This window comes from Colius striatus, chromosome 7, assembly GCF_028858725.1.
Source record: "Colius striatus isolate bColStr4 chromosome 7, bColStr4.1.hap1, whole genome shotgun sequence".
Lineage (NCBI taxonomy): Eukaryota > Metazoa > Chordata > Aves > Coliiformes > Coliidae > Colius > Colius striatus.
In genome coordinates this window covers 13,603,830-13,623,249 of record NC_084765.1, presented here as the reverse complement: position 1 = coordinate 13,623,249, position 19,420 = coordinate 13,603,830, and the positions used below count along the sequence as shown (strand labels likewise).

Sequence of the window (19,420 nt, the reverse complement as noted above, 5' to 3'; positions counted from 1 at the left end):
AAGGTTGTGCAGAAAATCTATAGCAAAAGGCAGTGACTGAGTAGAGAGCTTTGGAGACCAATTTTTATGTTGTCTGCACAGTGTTGTTCTTACCTCACTGTGATGCAACATGTGCATAACAAGTGATATGCTCTGATCCTCTTTTCATAGATCATTTGGCTGCAATCTCTGTGGCAGAGTAAAAAAATTCAAATGAGGATCATTGCAGAGGGACTATTTTAAGATGAAAAGCATTAGGAGAGAGAACATTGTGGTTGTTTCAATTGGGATGGGGTTTTTTTGTTTGTTTGTTTTTCTTCTTGTTTTTTACCAAGGAAAATAAACAGCTTAAGAAACAAGAAAGTAAAGGCAGTAAAATGCAATCCTGAGATACTGAATACAAGTGACACAAAGGGAAGATAACAGAAATTTCCTTGTCTCTTTTGTAGAAAGTCTCACAATAGTGATTAATTACTGTATTTACTTTCCTATTTAACTAAATGATCATGTATGAAAATTGTTCTGTGTATTAAGTAAAATATTTTTCATTGGATCATCTTGAAACTGTGCCCTTTACCTGAATTAAGAGCCTACTGCATCCTTCATTCTTGTGATTGTGGCTAGAGGCTTACAGGTTGTTTTAATTGGGAAATTTTGCAGGGTGTGAAATTCAGGCCTTAAATATATAGCTCCATTTCTATATTATTCATTTTTCTCAAATTACATCATGCTATTATTCTGAAAAGAGTTTTTTAACAGTTGTTGAATGGTACATATTTTAGTCACAGCAGCCACAATGATAGGCCACATTCTCATAAGATGTAACATGATGCCATGCTTTTTACTAAATAGCTACTTCCATTTTTTACTTGCAGGCTCTCTTCGTGCTTACTGATGACTGGGCACAGAAAATATAAACTACCTGCAGAGGCTCTATCTAAATTTAATAAAATGAGTGATTTTTTTTTTCCTACTTGCCAAAAGTGGTGAAATCTTATGTTCTGAAAACTAACTTCTCTTGGAATTATTTGAATTGGTGGTGTTTGGGTAAAAATATGACTATTTAATAGTGACATTTAGCTACTTATGAGATTTTCCTTGGTTCATAACAGTTAAGGCATATGAGATCCTAAGTCATGTAGCGGTATACATTTAGTAATCTGTTTGATGTCCAGAGTTCTCTCGGTGTCGACATGTGTTTGCAGGCCAAGAAAAAACTTATCTTTTTGAAAAGTGAGATATCTTGAAAGATTTTGTGAAATTGTTGGATGTCTCAACATTATTCTTAGTCAAGTCAATGAGAGATGGTTAGCTTTATTAACACTTCTTTTATGCCAGACCTGTAGCATTTTGGTGTTAGTAGAAATGACTTTGTTTTTATTTTCTGTTAGCTGATGTTAGGATACCTTTTCCTCTTTGAAAAACAGACCACAAATAAACAGTCAAAACCGTGAAAACTGCTATGATGTTTTTGAAACTTTTTGTTTAAAATGTAACTTTTTAATGTCTCCCTGAAATTAAATATTTGAGCAATCAAGGAGATAACACACATTTGTTGTTTTCAGTGAAAGTGAGTTGCCTGAACCCATAGGCCCTTTTGTAAATCCCCGTTTTTGTGGTAAATTGTTTTCATGGTGTTGGCAGTTAGTTCTGGGGTTTTTATTCCATGTTCCAAGACTTGGGAGTCCATGATGTGTTATCTCTGGGTGTTTTCAGCAGCATCACAGAAGTATAGCCATTAGGTTTGTATAGATCTGCTGTATTGCATCTGCTCTTAGCTCAATTCCCCTGCCTTGCAGCCATGCTTCAGCTTGTAGGTTGAAATGCTGATTAGTACCAGAGCACCGGAGTCACTGGTAGACAGATTTAGGTCTTTATGCTGTTTTTTCTGTACTGTCAAAAGTTTTGGCATTTTCACATAATGGTAGAACAGAAAGTCAGCTGTAGTACAGAAAAAAGTAAACACAACTTTTTTCCTTTGGTTCATGATATGTGCTGATAGCATGATAAGCATGCTAGCAACTTTCCAAACAAGCATCTGAAATAGCTGCAGAAATTACAGGTACTGAGAATGTTTTGAGAGCTTTTCTACTGCAAAATATCTAAGTGAAATTTCCGGTGGGACTTGTACCAATTAAATCAGCATAATACTTGGAAGAAAACTGTGTTCTTGTTTATGTTTATGCAACAACTATCCACCTGTGTAGTCACCTGGAGTTCAGCTTGAGACATCAACAGTGAAAATGTAAATGGTTTAAGCTAATAGAATAAGGGCTACACTTCTGAAGGGGTTAGGTCTTTCTTTTCAAAATCCATTGGAGCTGGCCTTCCAAACACCTTTAAAAGCATAATGCAAGTCTTTTGTTGATAAAAGATACAGGTATAGGAATGGCATGACCTGTATAGTATTAGTCCTTATTCTGTTCTATTTTATTAATGTAATAAATTTATATTTAATGACATGATTTGTATAGGATACAGCTGACAAATTTTGTATTCAGCTTTATGATGTTAGAGTTTGATGGACAGAGGTTTTTCTACATGGATAAGAAAATAGTGTGGGTTTTTTTTTTTTTAATTTCAAATTAACAAAAACTACACAGAAAGATACAAAGGAAAACCAGTGATGTGAAGCTATAGAATATAGGACTGCAGATGTAAAAGAGAAAAAAGAATAGTTAGAAACTACTTCTCCTAATTAGATGATGAGGTTTAGTTTTCTTTTTGTGTGTGTTAGCATATTGTACATCTCTTGAATAAGGAAACGTGCAAGCCAGTAAGAAACAGGTAACATTTTCTTCCATATAACCCAAGGTGCCTCATATGTGAGTTTTTACTGTGAATAATTATTTCTGATTGATTAAATGATTTTCAGCATTTTACTTATATTCTGGTATAAACAGGTTACTGAACACTTGATTGCACTATTTTATCAAGTTTACTAGGGGAATGTGGTGGAAGGAAAAGTCAGTTTTGTACGATGTACTAAATACAACAGTCTAGGTTGGATGAATCTGTTTTGAATAGACTGGGCTGTTTGAGGTTCACTATTTTTGTTTTATGCTTTCCACCCTGACCAGCTATGTAATGGATAAGCTTGCAGTTGCTTCCCAGTTCTGAGGTGTTATCTGAGCAGTGAGCCTTCATTTGCTCAGGTTCACTGGCTATGATTAGCCCTGTTCTGCCTTCTCCTGTACTTGCACTGTTGCTGTAAGAATCGAGACTTCACATACATGTTATTCTGCAGGACTTTTTACCAAACTGAACTTTTTTTGTGATAGATTTAACAGAGTGCTAAAGCTAAATTAAAAAATTTGTATATTTAACCTTTCCCCCTAATTGCTTGCCCAGAATAAAGGTTTGTTGCTTTGTTCCTAAATTCTCCATATGAGATAGTGTGCATTAAAGTGTATTTATACTCTTTCAGATTAATTAACTGTGACCTTATGAACCACTGTCCTTGTTTAATTGGTGGCTCCAAAGCACACTAATGGCATAAATCAGCAGATAATGAGATTCAGACTTGCTTTTAAAATATATAATAACACTGCATTGATATAGGAAATGAGATTTGTTGACTGTCTGTTGGTATTGCGGGAGAGAAGACACAATTAAATCTGTACTTTCAGGATGGGGGAGGGCTTGGTTGGAATGAATAATATGCACTTCAGGGTGGGTGTATGAAATAAGGAGGATATTCTACATCGAGATAAGTTTGGTATTCTCTCCTTGTCTCTAGGCAATGTGCAGTACTCGCTGGTGCACTTTAGGATACAGAAATGTTGTGGGAAGATGTTTCTTAAAGATTACTGGAGGCTAACAAAAATGATGATTTCATCTTAAATATAGTTACATGTTTTTAAACTGAGCTTACACCCACTGTTTTATGAACTGCAAATTAATCAGATAGCTCCCAGAGAACAAAAAGGTTTTGACCTAAACTAGTTGCCCAGGCTCCATTACTATTTTCAGTTTAATGTTACCCATATCCATCCTCACATTTTGGAAAGAAAACAAGGGCTGTGCAACAAAGTTTCTTTGTTTTCATAAGAACTAAAAATGTGCTGTATGTAGACCAAACAATAAAAATAAACTACTGAACTACCTTCTAATGCATGGGGGTTCTGGAGGGAGGAAACCATGGATATTTAGAGGCATAAAGTGAGTCATTGTGCTAGTTAAAGAATTTTATAAGGCGAGCTCTGTGGGTTTGAGTTGCATCTATTACCTTTCCAACTAGAATGGAGGGGTATACAGGAAAAAGAATGTTGGATTTAATCATGCCTTATAGTGAGTGCATTGTACTTAGGATAAGCTTCTATCTGGGATCTAGACCATAGAAGAACAAAATCATTAGTCTGTCTTAGAAGGGTTTCAGTTAAATGCACCTAAACAATATTATTTTACACCAGTTAAGCTTAAAAATGATGTTAACAAAATTATAAAGTAATGAATGTTATTTTAACACTTGAAAAACAAAACTCAAGCAAAAAACCCCAACAACCAAAAACTCTAAAACCCAACCAGCCAAAACCCTCCTCACAACTATTTTCCTTATTAAAAGATAACCATGCTTGCATTTATGGCAGTTCTTAGAAGCTGTAACGGACTGAGTTGCTATGGTGTGAGATGCAGAACAATGAAATAATTGTTTGTCTTGGCATTGGCTTCCTGGAAACAAATTCTGTGTAAATTACTTGGCTGAAACAGCAACAACAGTCTTGTGTTCTGTTTTATTTAGTTTTTAGTAAAAAAATCATAACTATTCTATGATAAGAAAAAACGTAACATCAATTCTGTCCTTTGTTTCAGCTTTTTTTCCTTTTATGTTTTCAGGTCAGTTTCATGAATTCAAAAGCAACTTACCAGTGATTTCTGGGAGCTGGGGCTGATTTTCTTGTGTATTTGTAAGTATTGATTAATTTTCCTGTTATGTACATCTGTCCTAATACATGGAGAATGGAAGCTATTTAAAGACAATGCTGTCATATCACAGTTTAAGAATATTCTTTTATTAAGTAATGTACCTAACTACTTACAAACTTTTTGTAGGTTTTTTTGCTACCAACTTCTGCTTCAGCTATTCACAAGGGCTAAAGATGCTTGAATTAACAATGAATATTCCTGTTATTTCAAGCTTTCTTTGGTTTTTCATAATGATAATAATAATGAGAGAACAGTGTTGCTTACAGTAACACATCATTGGTGGCACTTCCTAGTGATAGCAGCGTATCTTGCTGTTGTGATGAAAACTAATTCAATAAATGAATCTAGTGATTCAAGAGTGACAGGACTGAAAGAGCAATTGCTACATGGATTTACTAAGGAGGCACTAGGATGACCAGTTTTTACTGAACTGGGAATGTATTTTTATATTCCCTGGAGAAAGCTGATCTTTATGGTTGCAGCAAAATGACTGAGACTCTAGTCATTTAGGCATGACCCAAGAATATGCTTCAGCATATACCCGGGTTCAAATAAATGGGACTAGGCCTATGTGTAAATACTTTGAGAAAGGGAAAGTTAGAGGAGGGAATCTGGGAGAAAGACAATTATTTGCACAAGAAATAGAATGCTTTCAGAATTGCTGTTTTGGATAGTCTTTGGCTTTAGTCAAGTATAATAAGGAAAATCTAATGGGACTTAGACTTGGCATGATATAAATTATAGCAATACCTCTTGTATGATATAGTATAAATGAAATCAATCTATGCGGCTTGTTCTCTTAAGTCACAAGTATAGTTTATGAGTAAATATTTATTCAATCATTTGTGAAAGATGTTTGCAAAACTACATTCATCAGGGAAAAATATGTCTGGTTCTCTTCTCAATATGGAAATGTGTTCAATTTATACTAACCCTTCCTCTTTACAAATGTTTATTTTCATATATGGTTTTGCTATTATATTTGCAGTTCCCTTCATTTACAGGTCAGCATCTTTTTAATGAGTGTTGTCAGTCGTATTTAAACAAAATATTGTATTCAAATAAAATAAACAATTTTTTAAAAGTATTAACTTTGAAAAATAGTTCTGAAAAGGCAATGTAAAGTGATTACTGAATTGAGAGTGAAGAATTTGTTCTAACTCTTACTGGCTTTGCCACTGCATGTTTTTTCAAGCAATCAGTTAGGCTTTCTTTGCCTCCTTTTTTTCATCTATAAATGGATATAGTAATATATCGCTCAATACAAACCATACATCTTTATACCTCAATGTGAATTATATTTTTCCAATCAAAGCAGTGGAATAAATACAATGGTAGATTCATGGTGAGTGTCGTTGAGTACCAGGCTAATTGGGTGAGAACCTGTAAGTGTTGTTTGATCCATGTTCCTGTCATATTATGAACATAAAAAAGGCTTTAGTAAATGTATTGTGGACTCCTGATCTGAGTCTTGCTTTTCTTGGTTGACAAAGACAAAAAGGTGTAGTAAACATAATTGACATAAAGTACTTTGAAAACAATGTTCGGGTTTGGGTCAATCAAATAATTAAACTTGGTTCTGCAGCCTTATCAATAAAGCCAAGTAAATGACTGTACAAAATAGGCTGCGCAAAAAGAACTACAGTTCAATCTTTTATAGGTGTTCTCTGCAACTCAGAGTTCAATCACATTGACCTGAACAGCTGGGGAAGCTAAGACTATGGATGACTGTTTTTGTTTCTGATTAAAGGACTTATTTTTGTATTTAGCACTATATATGTTGGGACATATGCAAACCTTAAGTTCACATAAACTGAAAATAGAATGTACAGCTGATTGATTCAGCCTGGTGTTTCCTCAAATACTGAAAACAGGATTGAAGTGTATGTTCTAGAGTAATACAGGCTTAGATCTTTTAAAGTAATCTCAATTGTACCTCTCTGAACTTGAAAGTATTCTGCAGGTAGTACACATTAGTTTAGCAGATACAGACTCTTATATTCAGTAACAGCAATATGTACAATATTATCTATGCTTGATAGACTGGTAGGGATGGGTTGTTACCTCGTGTCTATCAATTTAAAGGGATGATTTCTAAAAATACTTATTCATGTGAGGTGACCACGGAAACTGATGAAATCGGGATCAGGACCTATGTCTGAACAAATAGACCCAAAGAAAATGATACCATTTATGATGGGAGCTCTGGAGAGTTGGTGTGTAGGACTCAAAGTTTGTGTATATAAGGAGTTTTGAGAAGATTCAATTCTAAGCAGCATTTAAAAAATGCTAATGAGAAGTGTACACTTTTTTCATGTTATGCTATAATATTTGGGCACGTTTTTATAGTGTATGTGTTTGATCTATACTCCAAAGGGAAGGAGTGCCAATCAGTACTAGGATGGCTCATCTTTGAAACTACAGTTATTTTTTCTATGGGAGTACCGCAAGATTAGCCAAATACTGCTATAGGTCTATACCAAAGCTATTTCAACCAGGGGCTGTAATAACTTTTCCCTTAAATTTTTGAAAGTTTTGTCATAGATATGTTCTGCTGTAACATGTAATTACTTGGATCATCCTGTTCAGACAACTTTTGGTGTTTTCTTTTGGTCATATTTGGCTAGTTTTGCTCAGGAGAAAGCAGGATTGATGATTCATAAAAAAATAAATCTCATGGAAAATGTGACATTTATGCTTTTGTGTTATGCCCACAGGGTAATTGTCCCAACTAAAGGTAGTTTTTTTCAAGAATGTGGTCTTAACGTGGTTTAATTTAATTGTTCTTCTCAAGTAGATTTGTCCAGCAGTAAACTGCAATAGTTATTTAAAGTTACCTGTGACAAAATAAATGTCCTCTAACAACACAGCATTCAAAATAAATTTTACTTTTACATAAGCAACTAGAAATCCCTTTTTACTAGCAGTTCATCTTCTGTGTAAACATTTTACTGTGACTTGACTACAAAGTGAAAACACCGACAGAGAGGGGTAGGGGGGGAAAAAAACCCTGAAATGAATGGTATTAAAGCCCATGAAACTCCCATGTCTTGCTTCAGTGAAAAACATGTATTGAAAAGTGGTGAAAATAATATAATTGGATTTGGGACTAAAATCAAATTGCTTTTACAAACAAATGGCAGCATTGTTTTTTTTTCAAGAAGGTTTACAAACACACAGATACACATACATTATAACACAACAAAACTGAGGTAGTGTATAGGTAAACTTTATCTTTTCACTTATTCCAATCAGCACAGCATCAGGGAGTATGCGTTGCTACAAACTCAATATTCAGTTTGCCTTAATTTTAAGGCAATTTTAATGCTTTTTTTTTTTGTTTAATTTGGTTCTATTTAGAGTGTGTTTATTTACACTATTTGTTTACACCATGGAGCATCTGAACAAATAGATTTCTACTTTGCATTTGTACCAGCTTATTGAAAGAAGAAACTTACTTATGTGATAAAGTCAAAGAAGGCACAGCTTATTTGGAGCAAGCGAAGACACATGCAGCTTTGGCATTATTTATCTTTATGGGTTTAATTGATATCTGATATTATACTGAATTACAGTGAATTTATTTAGGAAAATAAAGTGTCTGCACTTTCTAGAAAAGCAATATACTGAACTCAGTTCTTAAAAAGTTGATCCCATTTTTCTCTTCATAAGATATAATTGTTCAACAGAATTTTGGTCAAGGAGGTGTCTATCAGCTTATGACTTAACTCTTCCTATAATTTTGACTCTCAAAATTCCTGTTATGAAATGTGGTACCTTACTGGAAGCCCTCTTTGCTGCAATGTCCATGCTTTCTTAGCATGCATGTACTGGAGGTATCAGAGGTCTTTATCCTCTTCTGCCCCCTTTCTTGCTAATGTTTGTGACACACCAGTGTAAAATGACATGGTCGCACAATGAAGTAGCTCCTTGAAATAGTAATTCAAAGCTCTCTTTTCCTGGAGTTATTTTATAAATGGTGAGTATAAAATCTGCTTCTAGTGGAATACTATCTTACTACAGCAGTCTGCCAGAAGCATAGTTGCATCCATCCAGAGCTTGGTTGATGTACCTGGAGAGAGGAAGGCGTGGAAAAAGGACTGAAGAGAAAGAAAAGTGGCTAGAACATTGGACTCTTGTCCTGTTCTCAGTAGATAAATCAAAACTACAAAGAAATCTGTTTGTCTTTTAGTATCTATTGTTCTCTCTCCCAAGCCTGTACTTCTAACTGGGATGTCTGATGGACTCTCCTGACTGAATTTTTCTAAAGCTGTATGGTTGCGAGAGGTCATATAGTGATTTCCAGTTCTAATCGAAGGAGTGTCTGTGCATGCTGGCACAGAAGAATCTTCCTGAGATCCCTATAATGCACTAGATCCATCTACTGTCTAAGAAAAATCTTTGCAAAAGTACTAATCAATGAAATGGAAATCCTCATCCAAACAATTCTATATGCTGTTGAAGTTGTATGCAATGCTTAGGAGAGAGGAATCTGTTAGGAAATATTTGTGCTAAGAAGCTGAACTAAAAATGAGGAAGTAAAGTATTTGTACAAGTCTGTACCTGGACAGAGTCCTAGAGGTTTTCTACAAGTGATTGGCATTTGCAAAGCCAAAATATTTTGAGAAGAAGTGGTTATTCATCACAAAACCAAAGCCTCAGGTTACTTAATAAATACAATGCAGGATCTTACAAAAGCTGTAAAGAGAATTTTCTTTAAGCCATACTGTGAGTAGTTAATGATATATAGTATTCCTCATTCTACATAAGTTACTCAAAAGATTTCTTATTCTATAATATGGATTAACAATACCAACGGTTGATGTCATCATTAATTTCTCAAATCATATTACTTAAAAGGATGACATAGGGTTATAAAGTGTCCACAGAGAGCTTCATTTTCTCCGAGTCTTCCTAATGTATATATACCAATGGCTGTTTGATTCATTTATTGATATAAACTGGATTTGCTTAGAACCAACCACTCATTCATTGTAATCACAGTTACAGGAGAGTGTAGGGTAACAGGTTAACTGCTTGCTAGTTGCATCAAGATCTTTGGTATCTACCAAAATCTGACTTAATAGAAATCTGACAATAGTCTGTTGAAGGTAAAACATAAGTGTTAATAGCTAAATAAAAAAAATTGATAAAGACCATACTGTAAAATAAATTTCTAAAGTTAATGAAAAGAGCTGCTCAAAGTAAAGCCTCAGTTAAAAATGTTATCATACGATATGAAGGATAAGATAGAGCATAAAGGTAAATTTTAAAAATCAATCTATTTTTTTAATTAGTTCTCTATTTTTTTTTTCTTCTTGGCAGTGCATTCATTAATAATCGAAATATAAATAATGTGAAAATATTAATTTTTACTTTTGAGTTCATGCATACCAATGATGAATTGATATTTTGGGGTATCTACATTAGCAAGATGCTGAACTAACTGGGAGCAGCTTCTGTTCTTAATACCTGTGTGTGATGGATTCAGTACTGTGCATCATAAAGTGTTCAGAGTCTATATTTAATTGTGTAAATACCATATTATCTTTATGGATTTATTAGAGATTCCTGTACAATCCTGGATCTGAAAGTTAGTCTGAAAGATACTCTCTACAGGTGCCAAAAAGCCTCAGGGAGTAAACAATCCCATTCTCTGATGGTAAAACAAAGCAGTTTTTGAAGTTTCACCTCTCACTTCCCCTTTCTCCAGTGAAACAGTTCACAAAATGTGAGACATCCTTCAAAGTTCTTATTTCAGATTAAGATATCTGGAAATTGATAGGAATGAGGCTCTGACTGACATACTTGGTCCTGCAGAAGATCTAAAGTACTATAGGACACCAGAGTGAAGATGGATGACTAGCTAGCAAACTGGCTGTGTATATGGAATTCCTACTGGTTTGGTATCTATTTTCTAGTCAAATGCTTTGGTATTTGTATGGAATGCTTTTAAAAATTGCCTGCTGAATTACAATTAGATTTGCTGAAGTGATCAGAGTAAAGCATGGGAACCTGAAGACAAGTTTAACATAATGAAAGTGAAGTAAAAAATCCACTTCCCAAAACCTCATAACTAATAACCCAGAACTTGAGAGGTACTCCTACATCAGGAGCAAAGGATAAGAGATTTAGTTAACTTTGGAGTGTGTGATAGCACTTCTTGATCATGATTCAGCAGAAGTTTTATGAACATCAAATCAGGCTCATGATTAGCCAATCCAGCAGTGGAAGGTAGACAAACTTTTGCATTTTAGAGACAAGTAAAAATGTTCCAGAATGTACCTGGTTTCTTACACAATTCTGTGAAGTTCATTAAACTCACATTTTTTCTCTTTTTTTTTCTGAGATATTTTTTGAACTTGAGCACCCAATCTTAGTATTATCAATGCATTATTGATTTCTTTAAAGATATGATATTACCTCTTTTCGGTTTATGTCTTTAGGTTTTGTCTGTACTGTTGACATTTTATTTCATTGTTCCATTTATACATTATAGTTTGTATAAAATCAAGCAATGAAATTAAATAGCTGAAATTATGGCAAAGGCAATATAATCATGCACATTCTATTATCTTTTTACTGTATTCCTTTAAACACCTGCAAGACCTGTGCAATATTTCTCCACATTCCTAAATTTGTACATTAGATAACATAGATGCATCCTCTTCAAAGGCCATTTTACTTCAATAATTATATAATTATAAAAAAAAAGTATTTTTTCTCAACCTGTAAAACTGAAATTTATACATTCTGATTGCCACAGTTTGCATTACAGATTTATTTCAGACTATGCAATATTCAGTGGCAAGTTATAACAGTAATCAATGTTCTGTCCTGTTGAAAGCATTTAGATGGAGTTAATGAATTCAAAGAGGTGTTTGTGGTTGTTTTTTTTTTTTAAGGCCATATAGATTCCTGTACTTCAGAGATACACTGGCTCTTCTTTCCCCCTTGCTCTGCCACCCCCAACGACTCTTTTAAAATTCCAATGGTTTGTTTCTGTGTGTGAAGAAACACCTCTAGTCCTCCAGAATATCGTTCCATTTGAGGTGGCTGTTGTTTATGGCTTTCTCCTCAGCCACCCACCTGCCATTACCAATTTGGTTATCACTTGAAATACTTCATCATTGGGATTGAAACTCATTGTCCTGTGGCCATTGTTTAGCAGAACACCCATGCTTGCTTTCTACACAAACACACACACACAAATTAATAACTGAGTGGAACTCCTCCTCCTCTGTGCTCCAGAAGGAGCTGCTCCAAAAAGAAGCCATTTATAGTATCAATAATCTGCTTCTCCAAACCATGTACAGATGTGTTATTCAACCAGTTAATATTGGGGTAGTTAAAATCACCCATTATTATTTTTCTGGCAGATTTTGCCACTTCATTAATATCTTTCAACATACTGAGTTGCTTGGCTGTTCCTTCTTTTACATGGCTTATATCATATCGTGCCATCACAGCATATTCTGTAGTTTCGAGTTAATTGCCCAATTAACAGTGGTATTCATGAAGTGCTAGGAAAATTCCACAACTAATGATTTGGACAATTTCAGAATAGGTTGGTATTTCATAGTTTAAAATGTCAAACATGCCAATAGCTGCAGGCTTAAGACTGTGCAGGCTTAGAACCCAATAGCTCAAAAATTCTGTGTCACAAAAGTCATAATCCAGCCCTCAGAAGCATGTTTGCCAGCCCCCAGTATTTCCATGTAGGGAAGTTCTATGCTACCCTAATTTCTCCTTAGACTGGTGAGGTGGGAGCATGAAAGAGGACCTTCTCAGCTTCCTTGTAGTTTGTGGAAATGTGGAATAAATACGTTCTGGCAGCAGTGACTACTACACCCTGACTCCCAGTGTGGGGTGATGTTTATGGTAGCATGGGGGAAGGTGCTGTAATATTGGCTTACAAGACTCAGAAAAATGGTGATGTGAGTGAGTGATTGGAAGGTTGTAGGATTTGCTAAAGGACTTTGTACTTTTCTTTCCCATTGCCTGGATTAGGTAGGGATATTAACAATACGTAGTTAGCTTTGATGGGCCATTGTTCCCAGATGCAACTAAGAGTTGCCAATAGACTCTCTAGGCAGTGATCTGATTCTTTTTGTTTTGTCTCACCAGCTGCCATGCAGAGATGCCAGGGGATACACTGCCGACCCTTTTTGCCTTTTCTCAGTACCTTCTCTGCCATTTGAGTGAGTTGTAGGACTGAGATGGTGCTTTATTTTACAGACTTAGCTCAAACCCAGACTCTACAGACTAATTTCATTATGATCACTCAAGAAAGAAATTACTCATTTTCAGCCTTGGAATTCAGGGTCAGAAGTGTGGGTACAGTAAAGGAGACAGTCCACTCCTCAAAGCTAAAGGCTTTTAGACTCAAGGGTCATTTCTAACATTTTACATTATTGGAAAATTTTGAATATCTACTGAACTGTACCGGTGATACAATGCAAACCACTCAGAGGTATATACATACATATATGATTAAGGCCTTAATTCAGCAAGGTGCTTTAAGTACTTTGAAGTGCTTCATTGCTATTGACAGGACTTTGCAGGAATTAAAATCCTGTAAATACTGAGATCTTTACTGAGACAGTACTGATTATGTAAATATGGCTGCTGGATAGCTCTTTTAAAAAATTAAATTACTGAAATACAGTGTTGTTTAGATCTTCCTTTTAGTCTTAGAGTTGTGGCAGATTCTTTAGGACATTATAATACACATTTTTGTAACAAAAATATAGTGAATTCTCTTTCCTCAGTAACTCAGCAAACTATCATTAACGTTTTTCATCAGTATTCTGTTTAGAGTTTTCTAAACTGAACAGTATAGTGGTAACAGCTCATTTTTAGATGCTATTACAGTTCTTTCACATCTTTATAGTACTGTAGTAAAGCTGAATTTACTAGCTACCTTGAAAGCAGTGTAAGGCAGCATTAGAACCTACATTAAAGTGATTCAATACTCTTTAGAGAAAAGCCTTCTTAACTTGAGATCAGACACAAGTATGTGTTTTGGGGGCAATTTTATAAGGATTGCCGATAAACTTGAATGCTACCAACAACAGCTGCTTTTTGAAATACTATTCTGTCTGGCCCAATGAAATTTAGGGGAATTTCCATTGCTTTATAAACACATGTGATCAACATTAGCATTCAGGAGCTGCACCTGCAAATGGAAGGGAGGCTATATCCTAGAGACTAATGGTATGGTTTGAATTGGTGGAGATGGGAGGGATCAACTTACATGTGCTTGTTTCTCCTTGAGCATCTCTTAGGTAAGTACTATGCTTTGATATATTTTTCTGAAACGTTCTTAGTGGCCATTTCCAGTTTTGGATGTATAGGGGGATATTTGTTTTTGTACATGTTCATGAGTCAAAAAAATGCGAACCCGTCAAAGTTAGTGTTTATATCCAATCAGGCTGACCTACAATAAGTCTAGTGGTTGCTGTTCCTGGCTTTATGGTTCTGAGCAGCTCCCTCCATCTTGATTTCCTTTCATAATCTTTGACTGACGGTTTTACATTTTCAGATAATCACCATGGCCTCTAGAAATGGCTCTGATTACAATTATTATAATTATAAACACAGTAGTAGTAGTAACTGCTACTGTCCGTAGAACAGTTCAGTAAATGAAATTTTAGACTTCTGAGATACTAACAGCTCTACTCATAACCCCTAGAAAATGTCTTATTACTTTTAAAGGGCTTTTAAAGGGTACTAGATTCTCTGTGTTCTAATTTGTATACTAGGTATAAGTATTTCTTACCATTTTTCAATAGCTTTGCACAAAAAGCTTATTTTCAGGTTATGCTTCACTTGTAGGAATAACCCCTTGCCAATCATAATTTTACAGAATTTTACATTCATACAGTTATGGGAAAAAAAAATGCTGAGTTATTTTTGTGTGAGATATGGTCATGTGTTTTATATGTAGCACAACAAAGCATTAGGTGTCCATGAAAGAAATGCTTTCAATACTTTGAATGCAGCAGCTTAATATTATTCCTCTTAAAATGTGATAGTTTCAAATTTTCTTTGGTCAAATTGAGAAAGGTAGTTACACTATACTCTTAATAAACTTTGAGAATAAGACCAACAAATACTAATATGAAACAGAAAAATATGAAAAGGAAAATTATGCTGTCTTTTAAAGATGGTAGTCTCTGATTCTGTTATAATTTTTGTTTTATTCCAAACTGGAGACTATGAAGCAAACACCAAAAGCAAACACTATGAAGCAAACACTAACTCTGCAAACTGAAAAAAGCAGAAGTGTAAAAAGAGACTGACCATTCATTGGTAATTTAATAGTAATATTGCTGTTAATCACAATAGTCACATACACGTTACTGGAAACTGAAAAGAATGGAAGAGGATTATTTTTGCATTACAAAAAATATAATCAGTAATTAACTGATTTTTAAAACAGAATGGTGACTTAACAGAGATATAAATAATAATAATATTTCAGATCCAAGATCTAGAAATATGCCATGTTTTATCTAGTTCCAAGTTTTTTTTTTTTTTAGAGAAATGGTATTTATAATTAATGTTAAACTTTGTAGTTTAAATATTCATTGATAATAGTGTTTGAGGATGCTCAAACATTTTGGGAATGAGTATTTAACCTTGAGGTTAGGAGTTCCCAAATAATTATCTAGAGTCAGTAAAACAAGTATCCTTCCCCTGCCCTGCCCCCAGTACTGCATATGAAAAGTCACTGAAATATGTCATAAATATGTAATTCCTTCCAGGGAATAAATGATATTACTAAAAGGGACAGTTATATCCTTTAGCTGTTTAACTCAATTAAGTAATCTATTTTTCAGTGAAATTTACTTTCTAACTTTTCTGCCAAATTCAACCAGTCTAAAGATCTCTTTGCTAATGTTGCAAAAGTCTATTTGCAAAATCGCTCTGTAAGTTTAAGAGACAGTGCTAAAAGAAGTCTTGAATTCTGCTATCCTAAAATGTTTGTTCTCTTTTCAAATATTTAAGATCATAATTTTCAGTATTTCTGTGAGTGGAAGGGAGAAGTTACCAGGTATTAGGGAAAGCAACATATATTTGAGACTGTTCTAGTGAGAGACGTATTTTCTTTCTTAAAAAAAACGACAATCTTGTGGAATAGCCTCTTACATAGTGTTTAAGGCAAGTACATTGGACATAATGGTTATAAAAACAGGGAAAAAATACAGAAAAGGATGGATTCTAGTTGCAGCTATTTACTGTATAGTTTCTCTGTTTTGCTGTCAAGTTTCTTAAAAAACAAATAGTTTACAAACTTTAAAGACTAAAGGTGATCCCAGACACATCCTGTTCTTGGTTAAAGGTTCTGCTATATCACTGCTAGGACAAAAAAGTGAAGTGCCTCTCCACCAGCTGCAGAGAAAGAAAGTGATTTGAATGTTAATGAAGGACAGAAGTTTCATAGTAACAGAAAAACAGAGGCTCTGTAGATAAGAGAATATTTTCCCAGGACGTCTCAGTCTGCAGTTGTTTTAACCAGAGGAAGTAATATTACTAAGGAAGTATTTAAATGTCTTTAACAGATATTAGATGATGAAGTGGAGTAGTCATTATATTCCTATCCAAGCTCCAATGTGTGAGAGGTCTATTGAGCTACAATCTTTTGAGAATATCCACTTAGTCCTGTTTCTAGACTCCCAGAATAGTTTGGGCATTCTGTTAATCTACATAGCTCCAAAAACAAAAGACTTCTCAGAGAAGTTACTGAAGTTGCTCTCTAATGCAGCAGTAAAGATTATAAGGTTTCATTGTCTTTATAAATTTAAATGTTCATGCTCTCCTCCCCACCTTCAGTGGAAAAAAAAAAATCCTAATTCATCAGCAATGAAACTCTTTCCTGGTATTTCCACTTCAGGTTTTTAAACAATTTTTAGACCCGTCAGTGCCCTCAAATGCTTCATAGCTCTTGATATGAAGCATAAGAATTCCTTTTTACTCTTGCTTACTCTTTAGTTTGGTCATTCATTGCTGTGTTTCATGAGCCACACAGTACAATCCACTCTTTCTAAACATCTGATCCATTCACATAGATAGTCCTATAAACACAAACTAGCATTCATGGCTTGCCTTGCCATTGCTGTGAAACTAAACAAAGGGGGGGGGGGAACAAGAAAATAAGAGACAGTAAAAAACATCTGTGTCTTTATAGAGTTTGAATCAATCTACTTATACTCTAAGGTATTCAAATGTTTGGTTGTTATTAAGAGCCCTGTCCCTTGGTGTCCTCAGCAGTTATTTTCTACTGTTAAACTCTTTTTTTTAAAAAAAGTACATAATCAGAAAAGTAGCAATAAGTTCACAATAGTACCACTGAGTTGCTTAAATCCTGACACCTTCACAGATGGGCCTTGAGCCTATAAAGGTACAGCATTTGTCATTCTGATGGATGACTTTTCCTGCGCATAGAATAAGGGAAGTAATCTGTCCTCATTCTGCTTAGTTCTCTCTAAGCAGAGACATATATTTGGTTGCCAAAATCTCCTTTCCATTCTTCAACTAATCCCAGGGAAAAATGGAAATATGTTGAAAAGCCTGTGACACATGGTGGATGACTAGTTCTTTGCTCCCAGAGTGCTCATCTGTAGTGCTTGACAACCCTATGCTTTTTCTTGCTCCTATTTAGTGTCTTGATGGAATTGCTGTGGGATCCATTGAGATTAAATTTCTGCCGTGCATAGATATGTGGCTTTCTGGAACGATAAAACACAATTCTACCTCTCTGAACACTCAGTAGAGAGCAGAATGAACATCAACTGGCTTAAGCTGAAACCCAGTAACGTGCAATAAGGAATGTTCCTCCTCTGTTGGTCTCTGTTGAATATCTCTGATGTTTATTTACCTGCTAGATTTAAGATAAACATGAATAATAATCAATTTCCAAGGTAAAAAAGGGAGATCTGTACCTGACTATTATTTCAAAATGCTGGTTTAATAATGACATATTTTTTTTCCCCTTGGAATCTTGTTGTTTTTTTGTTTGGTTTTTTAGTCAAGTTTCTGTGTTGTGGTTTGTTTTGGTTTTTTTTTAACCTGTAATGACATCTGTTTTAGATGACACACTCTGAACACTAATGTAACAGTCCATAAACCTATAGAGCTTTCTTGTTAATTATCTTTAGGTTACCTATGGTTGCTGTCATCACCATTATATCTAAATTACCTTACAATATTTTTTGAAAATTCATTTTGAAAAAATATAAATTTCTAGATCCTTTAAAAAAAAAGAAGGGAAAAGATAGCTTTACACACAGTTTACACACAGGTCAGGAGCAGGACCTCATATACAGGGTTTTGGGAATCCTTTCTTGAGTCTTGTTTTGACACTGGTCAAGGATTGAGAAAGTAGAAGTTAGTTGCTTGAATTTTTTTTTTTTTTTTTTTCTTTTTTTCCAGGGTATGTCTGTATTAGACTAGCAGAGTAAATTAGCACCTGCTGTGGGGGGTTTGAGTCTTACTAGTACAAGTTAACTAGAGTTAGTTGAATGTAGCTATTCTAAATTTAGCTTTACTGTTTCTGAACTATATCAAAGTGACTTTTTGGAAGTCATCCTTTACATAATAATCTCACTAAATTGATAAAATGTCATCTCTGTCATGGAATAGAATGCACAGATGCTCTGTATTTTTACTCTGTTTTTACACTTGCACAGGGAGGTGCTTGAGGTTAACTCAAGATGGATATTAGATTATAAGTGAGAAAGGAGAATGAAAAGCTCTGGAAGCTTAGACCTGTCATCCTGGTTCTTATCTTTAAATATAACACAGTCTGTTGTCATGTGCTAGTGATGTCAAATATCATGTGAGCATTCTTTGGGTTATCTGTCTTCACGTGCTACTGGCACACGTACGTATTTCTGACTAGACCATTTTTTATCAGGATGTGTTGCACTGATTCTTGTGTTAACATTCCTTCCATCAATTCTGAATGCAAGCCAGCTCTACCAGCAGGAGAATTTTATATCTATTTCATATGTTAGTATGATAATGACTTAAAAGGCCACTCCTTAACTTCTTCCAGCTAAGGCTTCTTCTTTTATCCTATATCATAGTGTGAGGATGTCCTCTTTTAAGGTGAATTATTTCAAACTGTTTTACATCTTTGAGTTCTTCTATCAAGTAGTATGAGACACATAAAAGCCAGGAAGTCAGGATATTCTGTGGTCCAACCTTTAGCAATGCTTTTGTTCAATTACTGAAGTAGACAAAAATGGAAAAGGGTAGCATTTCTCTCACTGCTCATTTTCGTTCAATAGAAAATACATGTATAAATCAGACATGAACTGTAAATCAGAGTTATTTTCAGTAATTCTTTAGTTAAGATTTTGTTCATATTTACATCTTGGAAAGTTCTAATTCTGGAGAAGAGCTGAGTAGGAGGATCCTTCTCTGTAGTCATCTCTGATAGCTTTGAAGCAGTGATAGCATATCATTCTACAGTAGATGGGATGTGCTGGACAAGCTGTTTTGAAGA

The 19,420-nt window shown here is 34.7% G+C and overlaps 1 protein-coding gene across 9 annotated transcripts in view; it reads left to right on the top strand.

Moving 5' to 3' along the window:
• SOX6 (SRY-box transcription factor 6) overlaps window positions 1–19,420 on the top strand; it is a 366,925-nt gene that overhangs the window by 47,685 nt on the left and 299,820 nt on the right. For 6 of the 9 annotated variants that reach the window (XM_062000290.1, XM_062000283.1, XM_062000284.1 and 3 more), the window contains one exon: window positions 4,816–4,886. The gene's annotated coding sequence lies outside the window, so the exon portion shown is untranslated. Of the gene's footprint in view, window positions 1–4,815; window positions 4,887–19,420 lie in introns of those variants that run through there. The other 3 variants (XM_062000286.1, XM_062000287.1, XM_062000285.1) reach the window with 3 other exon arrangements.